General features: G+C 47.7%; 1 protein-coding gene and 1 pseudogene across 4 annotated transcripts in view; one reads left to right on the plus strand and one right to left on the minus strand.

The window, feature by feature from the left end:
• Window positions 1-9,916: 9,916 nt before the first annotated feature.
• Window positions 9,917-12,360, minus strand: LOC105819662 (annotated as a pseudogene).
• A 247-nt stretch (window positions 12,361-12,607) lies between these two features.
• The window catches only part of AGPAT6 (1-acylglycerol-3-phosphate O-acyltransferase 6), a 36,559-nt gene continuing 33,311 nt past the window's right edge, over window positions 12,608-15,855 (plus strand). For 3 of the 4 annotated variants that reach the window (XR_001137972.1, XM_012655998.1, XM_012655995.1), the window contains exon 1: window positions 12,608-12,653. The gene's annotated coding sequence lies outside the window, so the exon portion shown is untranslated. Of the gene's footprint in view, window positions 12,654-13,095; window positions 13,230-15,855 lie in introns of those variants that run through there. The other variant, XM_012655996.1, reaches the window with a different exon arrangement.

The raw sequence follows: 15,855 nt of genomic DNA on the forward strand, positions 1-15,855 counted from the left end.
TCCAGCCAGGTCTGAGTGAGACGCCTCATTGTTATGATAGATCATCCGCGTTGCTGTCTTCTGGCCTCTGGAGCTTTTGACCTCCAACGACAGTAGGAGGCGTCTGCACTCTGTCCTCTTCCCTGCGCTCAGCTGCGAGGAGGCTGCTGCCCACGGTTTTGTCAACAGCTTGACAAATGAGGCGAGAGCCCAGGGACTGTTGTGTCCGTTTCTCTTGGTTCCCCAAGTTTTGTTTCTGTATCAAACTTGATCCACAAACCAGTATCCCTGGATTAATGTCTGAGTTCCTTGCTTTTAGCAGAGAAACAACCACATGAATAACATCTCCATGTCTTCTAAAAGTTATTAGTACTCCTGAAGACATTATTAATTACACATCAATTGTTTTCTACATGAGGATCCATGTGATCAGTTTTTCTCAGCATTTAAATAAAAGTTTGTCTCAAACTTTATGCCCCATTTTATCAGACAAGTGGGTCCTGCTGGTCCCCGCTTCGCACCTCCCCACCGGGGACCCCAGAGCCTCTTAGTGCACTCATTGCCTCCCCCAGGTCCCCGTGTCTTTCCTTAAACAGTTTCTGGTCTCCTTTTTATACCTACAGTTTTACTGTGCTAGTTTGCCTTAATTTTAAAAGCTACCCTAAACGGGGGCAGAACTGAGTAAAGGATAAATAAGTACATATTGGTAATTTGGACAAATTAGTAACATCTAGTTCCCACTTAGTGAAGCGTGCGTGGGAATGAGTAATTCATGCGCCCTCTCACCGAATACAAATCCCTAAGTGAGGCACATGGAAGGTGACAAAGGCACGAGCTGTAGTGTCCTGTCACTGAAGCACTTTTATGAAACAGTGACAAGGTCAGGTAAATGACACAGTCAAAACAGCAGCGTGTGAAGTAGAACTCAGTTCAACGTAGGCGACGCACACGTGGCATCAGACATCGTGGGACGTGCTGCACACGCGGAGAAGAAAGCTCCGACGTAAAGCTGCTGGTAGTCCAGTGAGGGAGCCCGACAGGACACAGACCACAGGCTAGGATGCTTCTGTGAAGGATGGGCACGGGGGTGGTGGAAGAACGCAGGAAGGACTCAGAGACTGGAAGCATCGTGAACACCTCTGGAACAGGTCCTACCTGAGACCCGGAGCACTGCAGCAATGAGCCAGGCCAGGAGGGGATGGGGCCAGAAAGGCCACCTGCAAAGGCACGGAAGCCCCGGGGCACATGCAGTGTTCTGGGAACTCCAAGGAGCCGGGCGTGGCCGGTGCAGAACAGGAGAGTAGGGTGTGGGGGAGGCAGTTTCCCATCCTGCGGGAGTCTCACGGGAGATTCAGGTCAGCAGACACGTGTCTTATAGCAGTCCGTATGTTGTGCTAACGGATTTGTATTTTGCACTGAAACATTTGGGAGCCTCTGAAAGACTTAAAGCTAAGATCTAATATGATCAGATTTACATTTTTAGACATCTGATTTACCTTTAGAAAAATCCCTCTGGTGACTGTGGAGAAAGGAGCCCAGACTGCAGCGCTCGGAGCCAGGGCTGTGCCGGCGATCCGGGTGAGACAGGACCTCGCCGCACATCCAGGCGGATGCAACACGGCAGTGGCAGGAGCTCTGCTGTGGCAGTTGGCGGATTAGGTAGTGGAATCAGCTCTCTCTCTGAAGACAATAAAAAGCTGTATGAAATTAAAAAGGGATTTTTTCTAAAGACATCAAAGAGCTAACAAGCTAGTGAGGAACTAATCACAGCAAGATCTAGAAGACTGAAAGAGAGATGGATAGAGCATTTGCCCAGGCCAAGTGGTCGCGGAGAGACCGAGTGGAGATTCTGACGGCCTGAAGCAACGATGCCCAACCTGGGGTTCACAGACCCTGCCGCTCAGGGGATCCAGGGAGTTGGCTAAGAAAAAATTCCATCTTTCTTTGCACTAACCTCTGAAAGAAGCTTAGACTGCCTTTCTATTATGAATGCAGGCAACAAGCCACAGTAATATCATCAGATCTTGTGCCTTTGTCACCAACAGAAATCATATTTTCCTACCACATTTACAGTCGTTGCAGATACCTGAAAACGTCATTTACACTCCTCACTATTTGTGGGGGGAGGGAAACCGAGTCTCGCTCTCTTGCCGTGGCTGGAGTGTCATCATAGCTCACCGCAGCCTCAAACTCCTGGGCTCAAGGGATCTTGCCTCAGCCTCCCAAGTAGCTGGGACTATATAGACAGGCACACACGATGACACCCGGCTAATTTTTCTATTTTCAGTTGAGACAGGGTCTTGCTCGACGGGGTCAAACTCCTGAGCTGAAGCCACCCTCCTGTCTCCAGCTCCCAAAGTGCTGGGATTACAGGCGTGAGCCACTGCACCCAGCCCACCCTACCACTTACGGGAACTGCGTAACTATAATTCCACGCAGTTCTGCCGTCACCGAACACCTGTACCTTGATCATCAGGGCTGGGCCACATTACTGTCACTGGACGTCACCATGTGACTCCTTGACTCTTTGTGAAGCAAAGATAATTCATAATAACCTAGCTTCATCTTTATTTTTTATTACAAATGATTATAAAATATTACAAACACATTGAAAACCGTAGAAAATACAACAAAGCTTTTGTGTTGGTTGGTTTTTTGGTTTTTGGTTTTCTTTCTGTTGTAACCTAACAGTACATCTTGCAGACCTTTCCACTGTGTACATTCCATAGACAATGTCTTGGATCTCTTCTTTCAGCTACATAGACTCTCGTTGCCAGAATGTGCCATAGTTTACTTTAAAAGTTCCTAGAGATGATTACTTGAATTGTTTCCAAACTCTTGCTACTGTGATCACTGCTACATTGAATACCCTTGTATGTGGGTCATTCATTCATGTGTAGCGATAGCCGTAGGATGAGTAGGATTGTAGCACTATGCTTTATATACCCTGTATACTAATCCTTTCTTGGTCACATGCATTGCAGATAACTTCTCCCAGCCTGTGCCATGTCTTTCAGCTTTTCTTCCTGGGTCCTTTACCGTGCAAAAGTAGTCAATTGAACGTAGTCAATTTTCTGTATGATTTGTGATTCTTATGTATTACTTAAGGAGTCTTTTCTTATCCCAAGGACATAAATATATTTTCTAGTATTTTCTTCCAAAATTTTAAAGTTTTGCTTTTCACATTTAGGTATTTAATCCACCGAAAATGAATTTGGGGCTATGGTGTCATGCAGAAATGGAACTTTCTTCCATATGATAGCCAATTAACCCGCTGACCCTCACCGACCAGTCCACTGTCTCCTCCTCACTTTAATACTGCCAAGTCCCGTGTGTGTGGTGTGTGTGCATGCGTGTTCCGGCTGGCTATTCCTAGTAGTCTATTAGTATGTTCTAGGTCAAAACCACACTGTTTTGCTTACTATAGCTTTTAGTTTTAACTTTAACTAGTTATGACTAAAATATATATGTCACTGTAAATAGTTTGGAAAGAAAAGCTGAGAGAAGAAAATAAACGTCACCTAAAATCTCACCATCCTAAAATAACCACCAATAAAATGTTGGTGTGTATGCTTCCTTCTTAACGTCTGAGTTAAATGATTGAGCAAAATGATAAAACGTGTAGAAAACAGGCCTAATGAGGAAAGGGCTATGTTCACATAAACAGGGAGCACAAAAAAAAAGGTAAATATGTTTTTAAAGATTGAAGAATTTTTAGAAGAATGCTAAACAGTTATTCATCTTAAAAAAGGACCAAACAAGAATAAACTACTTATGTCAAAAGAAATGTTCTCTGAACATGAGGTGAGCTCCTTGGCCACCAAGAAGTGAAAGAGTGGACCAGATAGTCTGGGGCCCCAAAGACTGTCCGTCCCAGGAGAGTCTGAGAACGACGTAGCTCCGTCCTCCACCGGGAGGAAGCTGGCCTTCCTTACTGCTTGCCATCCACATCCGGCTCTGGCCACCTTACAAATTAAACTGCTGGATTTTAGTGAATTAACCAGAACAGCCAGGAGTGTGGGCACAATCACCAATTTGCACGTGGTGCTTAGAGGCATGAACTAGAGCTGATGATCCAATATGATCCTGGCTTTTATGGAACAACTTAGTTTTGTGGGGTGAAAAGTTCAGGAGGAAAGGGTTAGGAAACCACTTAGTTGAAAGGAAGAAGGAAGGAATTCAAGCAAGCTGTTTTGCTTAATGAATGTTGAAAGACCAAAATTGTCTGTGCCCAAATAGGAGGAAAGTATGGAAAAGAAACTGGGAATCTTGTAAAACTCAAGCTGCTTTTCTACAGCGTAAGTCCACACACTTGGGAATATATAGGGCAAAAGAGTCAGAAAAATGACCAAGACGGCCAAACCCGGAACTATTTATGAAGAGGAAAGAGAACTATGTTGCATCATGAAGAAAAGACAAACAGAAGACTGGAAGGGTCTACTAAAGAAGGGCATAGAAGCTTTGGTCTCAGAAATGTCAAAAAATTAATAGATATTTTTCTGTCCCGAAAAGTGTAAGCAGTCACTGGTCCAACGCTTGCAAAGAAAATCTCTCCAGTTTCCCTCCAGGTTTCAACCACCTGCAGCGAGCAGTCTTCTGCAGATTCATGCTTCTTTCAGAAAACTAATACTAACTCCTCACGTTCCTGAGAGGCTTTTTGTTTTTCGAAATGTTTTCACAAGGAGCAAGGGACAATGAAATGATCCTGGGATTTGGAATAACAAAATTGGGCTCAAGTTCAGAATCTGCATTTGTATTAACTCAGCCTTGAAGAAATTACTTTCTTATCTGTAAACTCAGGATAACAATAACAATAATAATAATACCAACATAACAGGGTTGGTGTAAGGAAAAAGTGAAATGAGGTATTAAAAGATTTCTGAGAACTCGAAAATATCACACACATATAAATTGTTAATCATTATTGTTTTCTTCTACTTACAGCAATGCATGGACATGTCACCGTCCCATCTGCAGACGTAGAAGCTTCAGCTTTTCCACAATCACCGTAGGCAGGATGGCCAAGCTTGCAATCCAGCTCTACTGACTCAGAAAACCAGTTACCTTTCCCTGACACCACTGTGTGTCCGGCAGAAATATGCTCTGGCATTGAACCCTTCACACGGCACCTACGAAGGCACTGCCGGCCCCACTGCCTGGTCCAACTGTGAAGTGAGAAGGCTGCTTAGTTTGTGGTAGATCATTTCCAGTTCTAACTTGGGTCAAATGTGTTCTTCCAACTCAAGGTGTCTTTGTGGGTGAAAGGTTTTTAGAATCTTGGCAACTTTTACATATGTGTTCATGCATGTGTGTGTGTGTGTGTGTATGTGTGTGTATTTAGCCAGCTTTTCGAGGTTTAGGTGTGCAGGATAAATGCACACAATCCTGATAAAAACAGTTTCTAAGTGATTGTGTAAACAACTGCTCTTTTAGTCTCTATCACACCAAGCTAGATACTTGGCATTAGCCCCCAGGAATGGAGAAAGACAACTCTTATGCAATGATAGTTGATTGAAAACCTAGAGCTTATTGAAAGTACTAAGAACAAGAGAAAAAGAAGAGAAATCTAGAAAAACAATCCAGCTACTTTCTGTTCCTTCAAAATAATCACACACCTAAAATAATAGAAAAGTAGATAATAGACATAAACACAGCTATAAAAGACTAACATTACCAAAGCAAAATAAGTGTGTCAAATAGAAAAATCAACATGAATTTCAAGGCAAAAGCATTAAACAGGATAGAGGTTTATCATCCATTGATATAAGATAAAAATCACCAAGAAGATATAACAGTAGTGAACCTTCACACACCAAACAAGATAGTGTTACAATGTATAAAGCCTAAGCTGTTAGAAATATAAGAATTTGAGAAAAACACAGTCATCCTAGGAGACCTGAAAAGTGTTCAAGTCTCCTGAGAATTGAGAAATGAGACAACTTCATTTTAACAAACTGAGAAAACATTTTCTTTTTCTTTTAGAAAATTTGATCACATACTAGCCACCAAAGAAAATTTCAGTAAATTCCCCAAAACACAGGTCATAAAGATCCCATTCTCTGAATGCTGGAAAGTAAGTCCCATGCGGTCAGCACCCTTAGCAGTTTTGTATTTATGCATTTATTTATTTATTGATGTATGTGTTTATGTATTCATTTATTCATGTATATGTTTGTTTTTATATTTATTTATTATTTATTTAGACAGTCTCACACCTGGCTGGAGTGCCATGGCATCAGCCTAGCTTACAAACTCCTGGGCTCAAGCCTTCCTCCTGCCTCAAGCCTCCCGAGTAGCTGGGACCACTGGAGCGCACCACCATGCCCGGCTAATTTTTCTATTTTTAGTAGAGACCGGTCTCGCTCTTGCTCAGGCGGGTCTCGAACTCCTGGGCTCAAGTCATCCCCCTGCCTCAGCCTCCCAGAGTGCTGGGATTACAGGTGTGAGCCACCACCCGGCGCAATTTTTTCATATATTTTAGGGACAGGGTCTCGCTGTATTGCCCAGCCTGGAACAGAACTCCTGGGCCCGCCTCGGCCCCCCGAGTGGCTGGGACTGCTGAGACTCGCTTCTTGTCACATCCTCATCCTTTTCCCCAGCCTAAGATCTCCGGATTGGCCGTGCCCAGGTGCCAGTGCCTCGGCAGGGGGTGCGAATGAATAGCGACGCTCCGGCCACGTTGTTGCCCAACGCTGAGAGCGGTGAGCGCGCCGGGCTCCGGGAAGGGCCGCTGTCGCGTGGCTCCCATCCCGCTGCTTCCTCGCCTCGCCCGGTCTGACCCGGTTTCACCGGACACGGGGCGAGCCAGGGAGGGGATCCAGGGCAAGGCTGGCGCTCCTGCCCTGCTCAGAAGGGCCTCCCCTCGGCCGCAGGTGCCAGCGCCACCGTCCCCGCCGCGGCCCCGGGGGTCCCCTCCGCCCCAGCGCCCAAAGAAGCAAGTGGCTTTGCAGGCCCGGAGGGGCTCGCACTGCGGTGCCAGCACAGCGTCGCGGGCCGGCCTGCCCCTGCCCGGGCCGGGCTGCGGGGCGTCGGGAGGCGCCTGCAGACTCGGGTCCCTGCGGGCTGGCGGCGCCAGGCCGTGTAGACGCGCTCCCTCTGCTGTCCAGCTCCTGCCGCGGAGCGCCTCGTGCTCTCGCGCTGGGCCTCGCGGAGGTGACGCCGACGGCTTCGCCTTCCGGGCGGCGGTCCCGCTGAGCCCGGGCCCGCGGGCACCGTCCAGTCCGCTTCTCCGTCCCGGTGCGCGCAGCGTGGGGCTGCGGGAGGCCGCTCTCTGCCTGGCGCCCTTCCTGCCGCTCCGGGACCGTCCTGGAGGCGCTCGCGCAGGGGACGGCGACGCCCTTAGCGCGATGCTGGAACGCGGTGGGGAAGCGGCAGGAACGTCAGCAAGCAGAGCGTTTGTGAGGCGGGCAGGCGGCCATGTGGGAAGGCAGGAGCCGCCCAGCACGGGACTTTGCGCGGAACTTCGCTTTCCTGCCTTCCCTCTCCGGCCGGGAAGGGCTGGTTTCCTGCTACCTTGAATGGCCCTGCTTCTTCAAATTATGCCAAAAGAAATGTTCACTAAAGCGTCTTCGACGGTTCGTGTTATGAACGCTCTTTTCCCCTCTTTAGCACGTAAGAGTCTGGGAAACTCCGTCTCCGTCCACCTCGAAACAGGTATACTTAAAAAAAACAAAACACCCGTTTTTGAAGGTTTGGTGTGCTTTTCTGAGTGCGATTTACCTAGACCCGGAAGCCTGACTCTCGCTCCCAGCCCCGTCCTTCCCTGCTGGGTACGTGTGGCGAGATGGAAAGTGCGCTGAACGGTTTGCCTCCCTCGGGCCGGGAAGGCGGGGACAGGCCGTGGCACTGCTGGCCCCAGGCCGGCCACGCGGAGATGAGAACGCGCGGGTTGGGGCGATGCAGGCGCGTGTGTGCCAGGCCAGCCTCTGGCTTCAATTCGCAGTGTTCCGAGAGCTTTAGACATCGGGAGATTTCAACTTCTTTTCAGAGATTCTTCATTCTCTCAGATTATTATTCATAGAAGACAAATTTGAATAAAAATATATTTTTTAATCTTTATCTCTTGTGATCCTGGACTTGCTGGGCTTCATTTGTTTGTGCCAATGGCAGGTTGAGCAAGCAACATTCGCTTTGTTTATTTTTCCCTCTCAAGGGCCTGCCCTGAGTCTCTGTGTAAACCAGCCAGGGTGCTCTGCCAGGCAATTAGCAGTAACAGGGTAGCGATGGCAGTAGCCAAACACACAGGCCTCCGGGGACAGCGGGAGCACAGCCGCGGCCTCCTGTCTGACGAGGAATGCTATTGTAAACACCACTGTGTCCTCCCTCTCCCAATCTCTCGCACCTTCTAGAGGCCCTGACTCCATTAAGGCAGGTGGACCCAAGGGCGTGCTGTCAGAATTGGGGTCGCTCTCAAATTAAAGCTAGTCAAAATCAACACAAAACATTAGTAGCCAGCTGTAAAGTTGACTTACTCCTAGAATGTGTGGTGATATATTTCCAATGAAACCAGAGTTTCTGAAATCTATCTCGCCGTGAACATCGCAGAAAACACAACAGGTCAAGGGCTGGCACTGGGAGGGGAAGTCCTGGAAGACCAGGTGGGTCAGAGAGGGTCTAGGAGGGTCTAGGATCCAGCCTAGGATCCAGCCTCTCGACATCATCTCCAAACTCAGTTGCACGTACAACCACAGAGGTCACGCACAGGATTGAACACGCATGCTGCTCACTGTTCATCTTTGAATTTCACACTGTGTCTCATTGCCAGACCACATTGCCTATAGTGCACTTTGAATTAATATTTGACATTTTTATAAAAGCCTCATCTTGTAAATAGCACAATTGTGTTTGTTGCCCCTTTTTCTGTGAGTCCCTAAAATATGAGTAGATATTTGCCAAAAATTACATTTAGTCAGCTTCAATGGCCTTATTTCAGGTAAATGTGTGGTCTCTACTAGACTTTTTGAATTATTAAAAAAAAAAGAGGAGCTCCTCTTTTCTTTCCTTGAGAAGCCCAGGAAGGCAGGCATTGCTTCAGCAGAGGCAGTCATGACGGGTGGGAGTGAATCTTGGAAAATGGAGAGTTGGGCGTAGGAAAGGTTTACCGTGTCCATCCAAGAGGATGTTCTGCTCAGCCAACTTTTACCAACTGCTTGGCAGGTGCAGGGGGAACTTCGGGGTAGAGGACATTGCCAGAGCCCTGGGAGTGTACATTTCCTTCTTTGTTTTTTTAAAAACTTTATAGCAAACAAACAACCTACTGATGATAATTTGGTTTCCTACTGGTAAAACCATAAGCTGACCTACCAATTCTATCATTTCGGTTAATTTTGCATTTCTAATCATCCACCCAAATTAATAACTAAGCCTTCTCTTTTTATCAGTGTCTCTTGTAGGTTTGAGTCCCTATCACCAGATCATCCTGCCATGAATTGGCAAAAGTGGGTCTGTTTTCAAACCGAGGACCCTGGTGTGGATCCAGACTGAAACGACCTGTCTTCTCCACTTTGCTCCCCACGGTGAAGTCTCTACTTACGTCTGAGCTTTCTGGTATTATATTAATCTGATCCAATATGTGTTTCATCCATACTCTGAGGCCTCTCAAATTTATGTCACTAGCAGGATCTCTCCTCCCAACTCCAGACTCTAAAAATTAAAATAGAATTAGCACATGCTCCGGCAATTCCACATCACGGTATATATTCAAAAGAATCCAAAACAGGATCCCAAATGCCCAGGACACGCAGATAAGGAAGATGCAGTGTGGACATACAGTGGCGTGTTGTTAGGAGGGGTACTAGAGCGCTTTATTTGGTGAATGCTGACAGCAAACATCATCCGAGAGAGACAAGATAGGAAAGGTGCTGTGAGCAGAGAACCTGGGAAGCCCTCAGGCTCCACACACAGCCTCACAGGGAAAGGCACACCAGGCTCCGGGTCCTCAGCCACTCGGCACTGTATGGACGAACTCTTCATAGCTGATACGACCATGGCTGTCCCTGTGCCCCGCCACTGACATCTCTGCTTCTTCCTCCATCATCTTCCCACCCAGTGTGACAGGGACGTGCCAGATTTCAGGGTCCTCGTCAAATACCCAAATGCCTTCAACATGATCCTCACGGGTGCCCTGGTCCTTGTTCTTGGCTGCAGCCTGCAGCGTGGGCAGGAAGTGCTCAAAGTCCAGCACTTTCAAATTCATCTCATCACTCTTGGGTGTCCCCAGGACCTCCAGCACCTCAGTGTTGGTGGGGTTCTGGTCCCACCAGATGTACAGCCACCACGTCCCCACACTGGCTGTACAGGACCTTGCCATCCCGTTTGGTCGCACGGCTGGAAGGCCTCCTGAATTCTGCAGCCTGGTCCTGGGCAAAGTCACACATCATGACTGCTGAGCTCTGTGGGGACTTTTCCTCACATAATGGAATATTAGCCCTAAAAAGGGAGGAAATTCTGACACGTGCTACAACATGGGTGAACTTTGAAGACATTATGCTAAGTGAAATAAGCCAGTCTCAAAAAGACAAATACTGATTTCACTTATACGAGGTAGAGTAGTCAAACTCTTATGAAAGTAGAGTGGTGGTTACTGGGGGATAGGGGGAAGAGAAACGGATAGTTTTGTTTAATGGGTATAGAATGTCGGTTTTTTGAGATGAGAAAGTTCTGAAGATTCACAGCAATGTGAATGTATTTAACACTCCTGAACTGTACACTTAGAATTGGTCAAGATGGTAAATTTTATATGTATTTTACCACAATTAAAAACTTAAAAAAATATATAACATCTCTTTTGCTTTATTTGGTTTTTTTCTCTTGGTGCTTGGAAATGAGCATCGGTGTTGCTGGCTGTGAGTAAACAGCTGTGGATTCGCCGCTTAATGAAAGGCAAAGGCTCTGTGCACGTAAAGGTGACACGTAAAGGAAGAAGAGTTGTGCGGCACATGCATGGTGGTTTTCTCCTGGGGAAGGAGTATCTTTCCAGGTTTGTAGCACTGTGTGCCGTAGACACGGAAAACACAGGGATTGTAGAGGCGCATTTTGAGAAATGAGTTCAACGTTAGAACAGGGTAGGGGCTGTTCAACCTTTCACTGGGACCTCAAACACTGCAATCTCCTTCTTCTAAGGAACTACCCTTCATGAAGTTTTTAAAATTGCACAGTTTCTGTAGTACAAGAATATTTTCATTCTAAAATGTAAAAATACCTTCAACAATAATCTAAAGACAGTCCAAATTCACAGTGACAAAAAATTCAGTGTTGGATATAGCCTGGCCATGCTATGGTGGCCTTCTCTGCAGGGACATCTGCTTTGTGTCTAGATTTCCAAGCCTTACTTATTTTATCTGTCTCACTTATCTTCCTTGTACCTAGAAACGAGTGTAACAAAGATCTGCCCAGATGATTGACCTTCACCAACAAAACTTTGCATGTTGGCCTCCTCTTCAGAGAGAAGTTTGTCCTCCTGCACTAAAGAAGTTTAGGGAACTGCCAGTGAGCGTGGTCACAAGTGTGTGTGTGCGCCTGTGTTGACATCCGACAACCGAGTCTAATATTTCGTTGGGCAAAGAATCAATCAACACCATTTTTTGAGCCTCTAGCAAGCGTGAAATCTTTCTGCATTTCAAGACATGCAGTGGACCGTGAGAACTGTGAGAAGCGTATACTGGAGTGTCCTGGAGGGCAGAGCAGACGGATGGGCCACTTTCAAGCCTGGACTGTTCCGGGGACCAGAGCAGGAAGAGGCCGGCGGCAACGTTGAAACCCTATCCCCAAGCAGTGTGAAGAACATGCAAATGTCGGAGTTTCTTCTCTTAGGGAATCGAATCCAGTCGAAGATTAGACATGGCCATGCATCGTTCAACCTCGTATCATTGGGATCCTCTAAAAAGGCTGGGAATGTATCAAGGGCTCAATGAAGGTTTGTTAAATGACTGAATAAACAATTGAGTTAATAAAAGTGTAGTAAGTCCCAAATGGGTGTGGTAACATTTAGTGGGGACAAGTGGTCCAGTGTTTTGGAGCAAAGCTGTCATTCTTAGACACAGATGTTAAAGTCTAAGAATGCGGACTTTGCCCTAAAGATGGTATTATCAGATTGCGTATTTAGCACAGAATGACAGACTGACAGCTGGGAGTGACCTATGCCCAGGGCTTGGCACTGGCGGCAAAACCGTCTTTTAAGAACAGAAAAAAGAAAGGTGAAAGATTTTTAAGGAGCACCAGTCTTAGGGGAACGCTCGGCTGGGTGAGGCGTGCAGCTCCAAGCGGGTGGACTGGGGAGCTGCGGTCTGCACCAACGCCTCGCACGTCTTCGTTCGACGAATAAGGCACAGCGACGAAGACGACGATGACGATAAGGAGGGTAACAGTGACGTCGGCTGACATTGCTCGAGCGTGGCAGGCCCCGAGCTCAGCTTTTGCGCGCAGAATCCCGCCGTACACAAACGGAGCCCGAGGAGTCGAATGGCTGCGGCCGCCCGAACCACGCGCGCGACCCGGGCCGGCCCGCAGCCCGCCAGGCCCGCCGCGGCGCGTCCCCGGACCCCAAGGCCCGCCAGGCCCGTGCGCGCGCGCGCGGCGTAGACAAAGGCGGGCGCGCGCACGCCCTGACGCAGCCCGGCGGCGGCGCGGGCGGGAGGCCAGTCAGCGAGGGATCCGCGCCCGGCGCCGCGCGGCCGGTGAGTAGGCGGCGGCCCTTGCGAAAGGCCGCGGGCTCGGGGGCTGGGGCGGGCGGCCGAGACGCGCTGCCGCCCCGGGAGGCGCCGTCGCCGTGCCCCGGGGCCGCCACTGCCGCCGGAACGCGCCGCCCTGGCCGCGGCGAGCCGCCCGCGCCCTCCCCGCCCGGCCCGGCCCCTCGGCCCCGGGCTGTGCGTTCGTCCTCCCTCGCGCCCGCTCCTCTTTCGCTGGGCGGCCCCGGCCCGAGACCCCTCGCCTTCCGCTTCCCTCCACGCCTTCCGGGGCCTGCTCCCCGCGGCCCGGCCTGTGCCCGCCGTGCGCGGGGCAGTGGGCGCTGGGCTGGCGGGGCCTCCGTGACATCCTGAGCCACTGGAAGAATTTTGTTTCTGGTTCGTCCTCCGTCGTCTTGGCCGCACTTGGAGAACCTGCCCGGGTTTCGCGTCTCGCAGATTCTGCCTCTGCCCCGGAGCGCCGCAGTGGTTCTGCTCGCGCCGAGTCCGGGAGACGGAGCGGTGGCGGTGCCAGCGGTGCTTCTCGGAAAGTATTTTCCGGGTGTGACTTGCGGGCAGGAGCGCGGGGTGCGTGTCCCGACCCCAGCCCGCGGCACTCGACAGTAGCTTCCGATTCGGGATAACAATCTTAGTGTCGTGTAAAGCCGCTTCTACACGCTTCTAGGATCTCAGGCTGATTTAGAAGTCCTCCTACCAGGGAGCGCGTGACAGAGTGGGAGGAAAACCAGAAAGGGCTATCTAAGGGAGCAAGCTGCCGGGGAACAGGTCAAAACAAAAAGTATTTCAGATTTGGAAGAGAACTTCCAGATCATCTTGTCCAACTTTTTCTTTTTCTTTTTTTCCCGAGCCCGCAAGGTCCAGAGAAGTTGAGTGGCTTTTCCAGATGCACAGGTAGCAAGAGGCTGACCTGGGCTGCAGATGTCTCCCACCTGCGTCCAGGCGGCTCCCGCCCCACCGTGCTGCCTCCCTGTAGGTCGTTCCCTCCAGGAGGGAGAAGCCTGTCGAGGAGCTGGGTAAACATTAACCCAATCCCAGAATAATAAAACTGGGGGATATCCCTTAAATTAGTTTGAGAACTATTTGGGATAAATGAGAAGTTCTAATCATAGTTTTTAGGAGACACGGGGAAAATTCTGACCTTAGAAATGAAATATCAGATTGAGAATAAGAACAAGCTATAAAAGATTTAGATAACATTCACAGCTATTTAATGAAGGGTAACTAAGGGGAACGGGGATGATTGGAGTGCACCCCTGGTGTTTTCACACTTACTGTTCTGGGAGAACAATAGCATTTTGTGTAAATCCTTTCCTGCCATTAACAGATAAGAATCTGGGCTGCTTGAACCATAGGTTAGGCTTTTTTTTTTTTTTTTTTAACAATACCATGGTATTCATTTCCTAACAAACTTTGTGCTATTAAATTTCCTTATCTCAAGAAAGACAGGTAAATTCAGTGCTTGTGCCTCAATTTTTTTTTACTCTTAAAATGGTGATATTCTGCCTCTTCAAGGAATGCTGTGAGCGAGTCCTTGTATGTAGAGTTCTTTGAGTTTGGGTATAAATTCAGATTATTATATGACATGACATAATTGTAAATTTACTTTCAGGATGGATTTTTCTTCTGTCAGTTTGTGACCTAAATGCAGTAGTTATCATTAGTTGTCAGTAGTATGGAGCACCAGTTATGGAGCATCAGCACTGAAATAACAGTGTCTGGTCTTTCAGTCATAGTAAATCATTACTCCTAAAGATGGGGGAGGGGGAGAAGCAGAGGGTGTGTTCATTTTGTGTTTGGTGTCAGGAGGAGGGCTGTGGCTAGTCTATCGGAATCCTAGCCTAGCTTGCTAAGTGGTTTCTGCTAAAGAATAAACACTTTTCTCATGTGTGCCTATCACCAAAAATTACCTTTTATTAAAAAAAAAAGTGCTTTCTGGAGATTATTTGGACGTGGTTCAACTTGAACTGTACTGCAGAGTTGTTTCTTCAAGTAAAACAGATCCCCGTTCTGGCATGTCATTTACTTCTTACTGTGTCATTGTGCTCACAGGGAGAACCTGACCAAATAACACCATCCCATGTTAGCACTGAGCCACATCATAGTGCTTATTGCAGCGTGATTAACGTTTTTTAAGAGAGTAGCGTTTTAGAGTTAGAAGGAATGCTGTAAGTGCTGGGGTTTTCCCCGACTATTTCAAGGTGTTCTTTCTCCTTTAAGACGAGTAGACACGCGCACGTGCTGAGCAGTTGCAGGGGCTTGCCTGCTTTCCTGGGGCACTCTTTATTGTGCCTGTATGCTCACTGTTAGTGTGTTTGGATCCCACCGTCAATTAAGCTGTAAGCTCAAGAGCTGCAGTAATAAAAAAAAAATGCTTTGTAAAACACAGGACCTTAATAACATTTTTGTTGACTTTTTTGAATTAAAAAAAAAAGGTCAGGAAACTTAAATCCAGGGAAGCCAAGTGACTTATTCAAGGTCACATAAACCAGATAATAACAGAGTTGTACATAGAACTTGAGAAGACTCCCATTTCCAGTTCTAAGCCTTTTTGCACGATATTATTTTCTTAACACCCCAGAGAAAAAGGGTGGGAAAAAATAATATATATAGGTATTTTTTTCCTTATCAGTTAATGATATATTATTTTCAGAGTTTCCTTTAAAATTTTTTGATCAGTACTGTCCAATAAAAATATAAGGCCGGGTGCATTGGCTCACGCCTGCAGGAGGATCAGTCAAAGCCAGGAGTTTGAGGCCAGCCTGGGCAACATAGTGTGACCCCTGTCTCTACGAAAAAGAAAAAAAAATTAGCCAGGTATGGTGGTACGTGCTCATAGTCCCAGCTACTCCCAGCTACTCAGGAGGCTGAGACAGGAGGATCACTTGAGCCCGAGAGCTAGAGGCTGTGGTGAGCTGTGATGACACCACTGCACTGTAGCCCGGGAGACAGAGCAGACCTTGGCGCTACCAAAAAGAATATGTGTATGTATATATTATATATATGGAGAAAAAGAGTGTGTGTTAATTAATTAAATTAAATGAGTGTATATATACACTCAATTTTCATAACAATAATGCAAGAAAACCACTACTGTTATCATCCCCACTTCACAGAAAATGAAACTGAGACAGAGAGTGGTTAAATAACTTGTTGGAAGTCACACAGCTCTTAGAGCCAGGATTTGGCATAGGCC

The sequence above is a fragment of the Propithecus coquereli genome, unplaced genomic scaffold (assembly GCF_000956105.1).
Source record: "Propithecus coquereli isolate 6110/MARCELLA unplaced genomic scaffold, Pcoq_1.0 Scaffold496, whole genome shotgun sequence".
NCBI lineage: Eukaryota > Metazoa > Chordata > Mammalia > Primates > Indriidae > Propithecus > Propithecus coquereli.